This window comes from Petromyzon marinus (genome assembly GCF_048934315.1).
Source record: "Petromyzon marinus isolate PM22_M1 ecotype Great Lakes invasive population chromosome 78 unlocalized genomic scaffold, UKy_Petmar_22M1.pri1.0 chr78_unloc.2, whole genome shotgun sequence".
Classification (NCBI taxonomy): domain Eukaryota; kingdom Metazoa; phylum Chordata; class Hyperoartia; order Petromyzontiformes; family Petromyzontidae; genus Petromyzon; species Petromyzon marinus.
Window position 1 is genome coordinate 731,964 of NW_027422626.1, and position 9,149 is coordinate 741,112.

The window sequence follows — 9,149 nt, forward strand, 5'->3', positions numbered from 1 at the left end:
CTCAGAAGGAGCCACCACGACCCCATCCCACACAGACAGCTTGGTAGCAATACCTACACACACATACACTACATTATACACTACACTATACACTACACTATACACTACACTATACACTACTACACTATACACTACTACACTATACACTACTACACTATACACTATACACTACTACACTATACACTACTACACTATACACTACTACACTATACACTACTACACTATACACTACTACACTATACACTACTACACTATACACTACTACACTATACACTACTACACTATACACTACTACACTATACACTACTACACTATACACTACTACACTATAAACTACTACACTACACACTACTACACTATACACTACTACACTATACACTACTACACTATACACTACTACATTATACACTACTACACTATACACTACTACACTATACACTACTACACTACACTATACACTACTACACTATACACTACTACACTATACACTACTACACTATACACTACTACACTATACACTACTACACTATACACTACTACACTATACACTACTACACTATACACTACTACACTACACTATACACTACTTCACGTAGGCCCGCTCAGAAGGAGCCACCACGACCCCATCCCACACAGACAGCTTGGTAGCAATACCTACACACACATACACTACATTATACACTACACTATACACTACATTATACACTACACTATACACTACACACTACTACACTATACACTACTACACTATACACTACTACACTATACACTACTACACTATACACTACTACATTATACACTACTACACTATACACTACTACACTATACACTACACTACTACACTATACACTACTACACTATACACTACTACACTACACTATACACTACTTCACGTAGGCCCGCTCATAAGGTGCCACCACGACCCCATCCCACACAGACAGCTTGGTAGCAATACCTACACACACATACACTACATTATACACTACACTATACACTACATTATACACTACATTATACACTACATTATACACTACAATATACACTACTACATTATACACTACACTATACACTACTACACTACTACACTATACACTACACTACTACATTATACACTACTACACTACACTATACACTACTTCACGTAGGCCCGCTCAGAAGGTGCCACCACCACCCCATCCCACACAGACAGCTTGGTAGCAATACCTACACACACATACACTACATTATACACTACATTATACACTACATTATACACTACATTATACACTACAATATACACTACTACATTATACACTACAATATACACTACTACATTATACACTACTACATTATACACTACTACACTATACACATACATTATACACTACATTATACACTACATTATACACTACATTATACACTACATTATACACTACTACACTATACACTACTACACTATACACTACTACACTATACACTACTACACTATACACTACTACACTATACACTACTACACTATACACTACTACACTACACACTACTACACTACACACTACTACACTATACACTACTACACTATACACTACTACACTATACACTACACTACTACATTATACACTACTACACTACACTATACACTACTACACTATACACTACTACACTATACACTACTACACTATACACTACTACACTATACACTACACTACTACATTATACACTACTACACTACACTATACACTACTACACGTAGGCCCGCTCAGAAGGTGCCACCACGACCCCATCCCACACAGACAGCTTGGTAGCAATACCTACACACACATACACTACATTATACACTACATTATACACTATACACTACATTATACACTACTATACTATACACTACTACACTACACTATACACTACTACACTACACTATACCACTACACTATACACTACTACACTATACACTACTACACTATACACTACCACACTATACACTACTACACTATACACTACTACACTATACACTACTACACTATACACTACACTATACACTACTACACTACACTATACACTACTACACTACACTATACACTACTTCACGTAGGCCCGCTCAGAAGGTGCCACCACGACCCCATCCCACACAGACAGCTTGGTAGCAATACCTACACACATACACTACATTATATACTACACTATACACTACATTATACACTACTACATTATACACTACACTATACACTACACACACACACATACACTACATTATACACTACATTATACACTACATTATACACTACTACATTATACACTACTACACTACACTACACACTACTACACTACACACTACTACACTATACACTACTACATTATACACTATACACTACTACACTATACACTACTACACTACACACTACTACACTATACACTACTACACTATACACTACTATACACTACACACTACTACACTATACACTACATTATACACTACTACACTATACACTACTACACTATACACTACACTATACTACTACATTATACGCTACTACACTATACACTACTACACTATACACTACTACACTATACACTACTACACTATACACTACTACACTATACACTACTACACTATACACTACTACACTATACACTACTACACTATACACTACTACACTGTACACTACTACACTATACACTACTACACTATACACTACTACACTGTACACTACTACACTACTACACTACACACTACTACACTATACACTACTACACTATACACTACTACACTGCACACTACTACATTGTATACTACTACACTACATTATGCACTACTACACTATACACTACTACACTATACACTACTACACTATACACTACTACACTACACACTACTACACTGCACACTACTACATTGTATACTACTACACTACATTATACACTACTACATTGTACACTACTACACTACTACATTGTACACTACTACACTACTACATTACACACTACTACACTACATTGTACACTACTACACTACAACTATCTAGAACTAGCTAAGCTAATTCTAGATAGAATTCGTCTTGCATTGGAAGAAGTTACAGCAGCAGAAGTTAGTGTTAATGCGGGTCAGTATTACCCCAAGAGTCGCATCATCTCTCTGGAAAGGTGACAGACTCCATCGGCTGAGCCTTCTTATCACGGAGTTTGTTGAAGGATAAATTTCGATTTGTCAAGGTGCCTCACTTCTCCCAACCAGCTTAAAAGTCGCTACGAATCTTAACAGCGTTCATTGAAGCCCTGTGGACGTGTAAGGCCTTTACTTTAACATCTATTTCTGTGACCAGTCACAAGCTAATCCCTCAGCTATTTCAATGCTAAATTATTAGTTGCCTCTGTGGATGTGTAGGTTTTGACTTTAACATAGCCATTCCTGTGACCAGTCACAAGCTAATCCCTCAGCTATTTCAATGCTAAATTCTATGCTAATTCCTTTGTCAAGGGGTGCCTCTGTGGATGTGTATGCTTTGACTTTAACATAGCCATTCCTGTGACCAGTCACAAGCTAATCACTCAGCTATTTTAATGCTAAATTCTCCTGTTTGATTTGTACTAGGTGCCTCTGTGAATGTGTAGGTTTTGACTTTAACATAGCCATTTCCGTGACCAGTCACAAGCTAATCCCTCAGCTATTTCAATGCTAAATTACTAGTTGCCTCTGTGGAAGTGTAGGTTTTGACTTTAACATAGCCATTTCTGTGACCAGTCACAAGCTAATCACTCAGCTATTTCAATGCTAAATTATCCTGTTTGATTTGTACTAGGTGCCTGTGTGAATGTGTAGGTTTTGACTTTAACATAGCCATTTCCATGACCAGTCACAAGCTAATCCCTCAGCTATTTCAATGCTAAATTACTAGTTGCCTCTGTGGATGTGTAGGTTTTGACTTTAACATAGCCATTCCTGTGACCAGTCACAAGCTAATCCCTTAGCTATTTCAATGCTAAATTACTAGTTGCCTCTGTGGATGTGTAGGCCTTTACTTTAACATAGCCATTCCTGTGACCAGTCACAAGCTAATCCCTTAGCTATTTCAATGCTAAATTACCAGTTGCCTCTGTGGATGTGTAGGTTTTGACTTTAACATAGCCATTCCTGTGACCAGTCACAAGCTAATCCCTTAGCTATTTCAATGCTAAATTACTAGTTGCCTCTGTGGATGTGTAGGTTTTGACTTTAACATAGCCATTCCTGTGACCAGTCACAAGCTAATCCCTCAGCTATTTCAATGCTAAATTACTAGTTGCCTTTGTGGATGTGTAGGTTTTGACTTTAACATAGCCATCCCTGTGACCAGTCACAAGTTAATCACTCAGCTATTTCAATGCTAAATTCTCCTGTTTGATTTGTACTAGGTGCCTCTGTGAATGTGTAGGTTTTGACTTTAACATAGCCATTCCTGTGACCAGTCACAAGCTAATCCCTCAGCTATTTCAATGCTAAATTACTAGTTGCCTCTGTGGATGTGTAGGTTTTGACTTTAACATAGCCATTTCCGTGACCAGTCACAAGCTAATCCCTCAGCTATTTCAATGCTAAATTACTAGTTGCCTCTATGGATGTGTAGGTTTTCACTTTAACATAGCCATTTCCGTGACCAGTCAAAAGCTAATCCTTTAGCTATATCAATGCTAAATTACTAGTTGCCTCTGTGGATGTGTAGGTTTTCACTTTAACATAGCCATCCCTGTGACCAGTCACAAACTAATCCCTCAGCTATTTGATATGTAAACCCCCTTTGTCAAGGTGCCTCACTTCTCCCAACCAGCTTAAAAGTCGCTACGAATCTTAACAGCGTTCATTGAAGCCCTGTGGATGTGTAGGCCTTCACTTTAACATCTATTCCTGTGACCAGTCACAAGCTAATCCCTCAGCTATTTCAATGCTAAATTACTAGGTGCCTCTGTGAATGTGTAGGTTTTGACTTTAACATAGCCATTTCCGTGACAAGTCACAAGCTAATCCCTTAGCTATTTCAATGCTAAATTACTAGTTGCCTCTGTGGATGTGTAGGTTTTGACTTTAACATAGCCATTCCTGTGACCAGTCACAAGCTAATCCCTGAGCTATTTCAATGCTAAATTACTAGTTGCCTCTGTGGATGTGTAGGTTTTGACTTTAACATAGCCATTCCTGTGACCAGTCACAAGCTAATCCTTCAGCTATTTCAATGCTAAATTACTAGTTGCCTCTGTGGATGTGTAGGTTTTGACTTTAACATAGCCATTCCTGTGACCAGTCACAAGCTAATCCCTGAGATATTTCAATGCTAAATTACTAGTTGCCTCTGTGGATGTGTAGGTTTTGACTTTAACATAGCCATTCCTGTGACCAGCCACAAGCTAATCCCTCAGCTATTTCAATGCTAAATTACTAGTTGCCTCTGTGGATGTGTAGGTTTTGACTTTAACATAGCCATTCCTGTGACCAGTCACAAGCTAATCCCTCAGCTATTTCAATGCTAAATTACTAGTTGCCTCTGTGGATGTGTAGGTTTTGACTTTAACATAGCCATTTCTGTGACCAGTCACAAGCTAATCACTCAGCTATTTCAATGCTAAATTCTCCTGTTTGATTTGTACTAGGTGCCTCTGTGAATGTGTAGGTTTTGACTTGAACATAGCCATTTCCGTGACCAGTCACAAGCTAATCCCTCAGCTATTTGATATGTAAACCCCCTTTGTCAAGGTGCCTCACTTCTCCCAACCAGCTTAAAAGTCGCTACGAATTTTAACAGCGTTCATTGAAGCTCTGTGGACGTGTAGGCCTTTACTTTAACATCTATTTCTGTGACCACGTAGAAGGCAAATAATAAAAGATGGCAAGCTACCCTTTTTGGATGTCCGAATTGAAGGGAGAACTGATGGTTCAATGAGCCACTCTGTCTGCCGGAGAGCCATCCATCGTGGAAGAATTCCCTCATCAATACTCTGCACCGTAGAGCCCAATGCATACCCAGACCAGGAACGCATTTGCCAGTGAACTCAAGCACGCACACACCCAGCCTCTCGAAGGCCGACGGTTACTCCGACTGCACAATCAGCAAAGCCATCACTCCAACCATGAAGGAGGAATCCTCTTGAGGATGCCACTCCAAAAACCATCACCTTACCCTCCAAAATCCTGAACAAACACACGATCCAGGTCCCATTCTACACGGTACGTGAAATCCGTGATCTGGTGCCGTCGGTTAAAGGATGTGGTTCCGGACATACAGTGCCCTGGTGTCTACAAAGGACTAAGTTGCCTCTGTGGTGGGTAGCTACATTGGAGAAAGCAAACGCCATGTCTCGGACCGCATCCGTGAACACAAAGCAGACCTGAAACACGGTAAGTACCAATACCTCGGCCGTGGAAGATCACTGTTATAATTCGGTGGGCTCACGTGACATTGACTTCTCCAAGACGGAGGTTCTGTCCAAGCCAACCGGCTACCGTGAGAGAGATTCGTTCACGAGGCCATCCACATGTACACAAGCACAGAGACAATTTCAACCGTGTGTCTCTAAGTCTCTCCCACGTGTCTCTGTGTGTCTCTACGTGTCTCTGTGTGTCTCTGAGTGTCTCTGTGTGTCTCTACGTGTCTCTGTGTGTCTGTGTGTCTCTACGTGTCTCTGTGTGTCTACCCCGTGTCTGTGTCTCTACGTGCCCCCGTGTCTCTGTGTGTCTCTACGTGTCTCTGTGTGTCTCTGTGTGTCTCCCCCGTGTCTCTGTGTCTCTATGTGTCCCCCGTGTCTCTGTGCGTCTCTACGTGTCTCTACATGTCTCTGTGTGTCTCTACGTGTCTCTGTGTGTCTCCCCCGTGTCTGTGTCTCTACGTGCCCCCGTGTCTCTGTGTGTCTCTACGTGTCTCTGTGTGTCTCTGTGTGTCTCCCCCATGTCTCTGTGTCTCTATGTGTCCCCCGTGTCTCTGTGCGTCTCTACGTGTCTCTGTGTCTCTACATGTCTCTGTGTGTCTCTACATGTCTCTGTGTGTCTCTGCGTGTCTCCCGTGTCTCTGTGTGTCTCCCGTGTCTCTGTGTGTCTCTGTGTGTACCCTGTGTCTCTGTGTGTCTCTACGTGTCTCTGTGTGTCTCTACGTGTCTCTACGTGTCTCCCCCGTGTCTGTGTCTCTACGTGCCCCCGTGTCTGTGTGTCTCTACGTGTCTCTGTGTGTCTCTGTGTATCTCTGTGTGTCTCTACGTGTCTCTGTGTGTCTCTATGTGTCCCCCGTGTCTCTGTGTGTCTCTGTGTGTCTCTACGTGTCCCCCGTGTCTCTATGTGTCTCTGTGTGTCTCTGTGTGTCTCTGTGTGTCTCTGTGTGTCTCTGTGTGTCTCTACGTGTCTCTGTGTGTCTGTGTGTCTCTACGTCTCCCCCGCGTCTCTGTGTGTCTCTACGTGTCTCTGTGTGTCTCACACAGAGACACGTAGAGACACGTAGTCTCTACATGTCTGTGTGTCTCTGTGTGTCTCTACATGTCCCTGTGTCTCCCCCGTGTCTCTGAGTGTCTCTACGTGTCTCTGTGTCTCTATGTGTCCCCCGTGTCTCTGTGTGTCTCTACGTGTCTCTGTGTCTCTATGTGTCCCCCGTGTCTCTGTGCGTCTCTACGTGTCTCTGTGTCTCTATGTGTCCCCCGTGTCTCTGAGTGTCTCTACGTGTCTCTGTGTCTCTATGTGTCCCCCGTGTCTCTGAGTGTCTCTACGTGTCTCTGTGTCTCTATGTGTCCCCCGTGTCTCTGTGCGTCTCTACGTGTCTCTGTGTGTCTCTAAATGTCTCTGTGTGTCTCTACGTGTCTGTGTCTCTGTGTGTCTCCCCCGTGTCTCTGTGTGTCTCTACATATCCCCCGTGTCTCTGTGTGTCTCTGTGTGTCTCTGTGTGTCTCTACGTGTCCCCCGTGTCTCTGTGTACCCCGTGTCTCTGTGTCCCCCGTGTCTCTGTGTCTCTGTGTCTCTACGTGTACCCCGTGTCTCTGTGTGTCTCTACGTGTCTCTGTGCGTCTCCCCGTGTCTCTGTGTGTCTCTGTGTCTCTACGTGTCCCTCGTGTCTCTGTGTGTACCCCGTGTCTCTGTGTGTCTCTGTGTGTCTCTACGTGTCTCTGTGCGTCTCCCCCGTGTCTCTGTGTCTCTACATATCCCCCGTGTCTCTGTGTGTCTCTACGTGTCTCTACGTGTCTCTGTGTGTCTCTACGTGTCTCTACGTGTCTCTTTGTGACTCTACGTGTCTCTGTGTGTCTGTGTGTCTCTGTGTGTCTCTACGTGTCTCTGCGTGTCTCCCGTGTCTCCCGTGTCTCTGTGTGTCTCTGCGTGTCTCTGGGCATCTCCCCCGTGTCTCTGTGTGTCTCTGTGTGTCTCCCCCGTGTCTCTCTGTATCCCCCGTGTCTCTGTGTGTCTCTGTGTGTCTCCCCCGTGTCTCCCCGTGTCTCCCGTGTCTCTGTTTGTCTCTGTGTGTCTCTACGTGTCTCTGTGTGTCTCTATGTGTCCCCCGTGTCTCTGCGTGTCTCCCGTGTCTCTGTGTGTCTCTGTGTGTCTCTGTGTCCCCCGTGTCTCTGTGTGTCTCTGCGTGTCTCTGCGTGTCTCCCGTGTCTCTGTGTGTCTCTACGTGTCTCGGTGTGTCTCTGTGTGTCTCTGTGTGTCTCTGTGTCCCCCGTGTCTCTGTGTGTCTCTCTGTGTCTCTGTGTGTCTCTGTGTGTCTCTACGTGTCTCTGTGTCTCTCTGTGTGTCTCTGTGTGTCCCCCGTGTCTCTGTGTGTCTCTCTGTCTCTGTGTCTCTACGTGTCTGTGTGTCTCTGTGTGTCTCTACGTGTCTCTGTGTGTCTCTGTGAGTCTCTGTGTGTCTCTGTGTGTCCCCCGTGTCTCCGTGTGTCTCTACGTGTCTCTGTGTGTCTCTATGTGTCTCTGCGTGTCTCCCGTGTCTCCGTGTGTCTCTACGTGTCTCTGTGTGTCTCTGTGTGTCTCTACGTGTCTCTGTGTGTCTCTATGTGTCTCTGTGTGTCCCCCGTGTCTCTGTGTGTCTCCCCCGTGTCTCTGTGTGTCTCTACGTGTCTCTGTGTGTCTCTGCGTGTCTCCCGTGTCCCCCGTGTCTCTGTGTGTCTCTGTGTGTCTCTACGTGTCTGTGTGTCTCTGTGTGTCTGTGTGTCTCTGTGTGTCTCTCTGTGTCTCTA

General features: G+C 43.8%; 1 protein-coding gene across 1 annotated transcript in view; it reads right to left on the bottom strand.

Moving 5' to 3' along the window:
• The window catches only part of LOC142908309 (interleukin enhancer-binding factor 2 homolog), a gene marked incomplete at its 5' end in the record, with an annotated part of 46,923 nt that overhangs the window by 4,686 nt on the left and 33,088 nt on the right, over positions 1–9,149 (bottom strand). The window lies entirely within an intron of this gene.